Consider the following 1,319-nt stretch of genomic DNA (forward strand, 5'->3'; position numbering starts at 1 on the left):
GACAGTTTGGCCGAGTGGTCTAAGGCGCCAGATTTAGGCTCTGGTCCGAAAGGGCGTGGGTTCAAATCCCACAGCTGTCAAAATATATTTTTTATATTTATTTAATTTCAGCCTTGAGTCCAAACGGTCAAATGGTAAGCTTGGCTAAGCGCCGTCGCACCCCCATCTCTAGATATTTTAGGGAGAGGTATGCTAGAGGTTTATCTATTTACATGCTAAGCATATAAGCTTATAGGTATGGATGATCATTTTATCCTTATATATCTCTTTTTTAAAAAATTTATATTTATATATATATTTTTTTTGTAGAAACATTTATATGTTTAAATGTAGGTTTTCAATTTATACGGAGAGATTGTAGGACAAAAGATTTGGCAGCATTCTTACTCCCTACATGATAAATAATATAATCTTATATAGACCAATTAACGACCTCTCCAACTGTATTTAATTAGACATCTATAATCATTAGACAAACAACAAGATTTAAAGCAAAGTTTATAATGCCATGTGGTTTGATTTGGCTTAAATTAGAGTTTGTCTTGGACAGTCATATCGAAGTTGCATCCTATTTAATATTTCAGATTGTCATAAATTCAGCTTTTTTCATTATTTATGAAAAAACGGTAACTATTAATGGTTTGGATTAAAAGGAGTGGAGAGAGAGAAAGATTCAACTCCATTGTCTGAGGCCCTGAATAGAAGTGTAGAACAAAAGTATTGATAATCTTAAAAAATTACGATCATTTTTAAAGAAAATGCAAAACCAATCCTACCCTCAACTAGTTCATCGATGAGATATATTTCTCCAATTTTTCAAAAACTGGACATCATAAAAATTGTATATTGCAATAGATACATACTCTTGCTATAAGCTGTGATAACTTACAAAAAAAAAAAAAAAGATGTAGATTGCTTAAGTGAGTCCTATTGGTGATGCAAGTCAACTAATGATGAGTGGTCCTACCTAAGCTCATCTAGTTTTTGTTCCAATCCAATGATAAATGTTCCTACCTAAGTGTTTGGTTCCCCATCTCTCCATTCACTTCTTACCTACCAATTATTAACTAACCTTATCCTAGAAGCATCGCTTTAGTGGTCATTGAATCTAGAATTAAGCTTTTAGAAATTTACAAAGTAGTTCCATTGGGCGACTCAGCCAGTGTCAAGGCTTGGACGCGTGGTGCCTCTTCTTGATGCCATTCCTTCATTGGAGACCTTGGCTGCCTGATCCATGCTACTCATGATATTTATTCACAAGGCGACCAACCTGCGGATTTATGGCCAACCTTGGAGCTGGCAGTCCTTATCCTTTATCC

At 35.0% G+C, this 1,319-nt stretch overlaps 1 non-coding gene across 1 annotated transcript; it reads left to right on the plus strand.

The window, feature by feature from the left end:
- On the plus strand, positions 1–80 carry TRNAL-UAG (transfer RNA leucine (anticodon UAG)). The gene has a single exon. It is a non-coding gene; the product is annotated as a tRNA-Leu (tRNA).
- Positions 81–1,319: the final 1,239 nt, after the last annotated feature.

This window comes from Elaeis guineensis, chromosome 15 (genome assembly GCF_000442705.2).
Source record: "Elaeis guineensis isolate ETL-2024a chromosome 15, EG11, whole genome shotgun sequence".
Taxonomy (NCBI): domain Eukaryota; kingdom Viridiplantae; phylum Streptophyta; class Magnoliopsida; order Arecales; family Arecaceae; genus Elaeis; species Elaeis guineensis.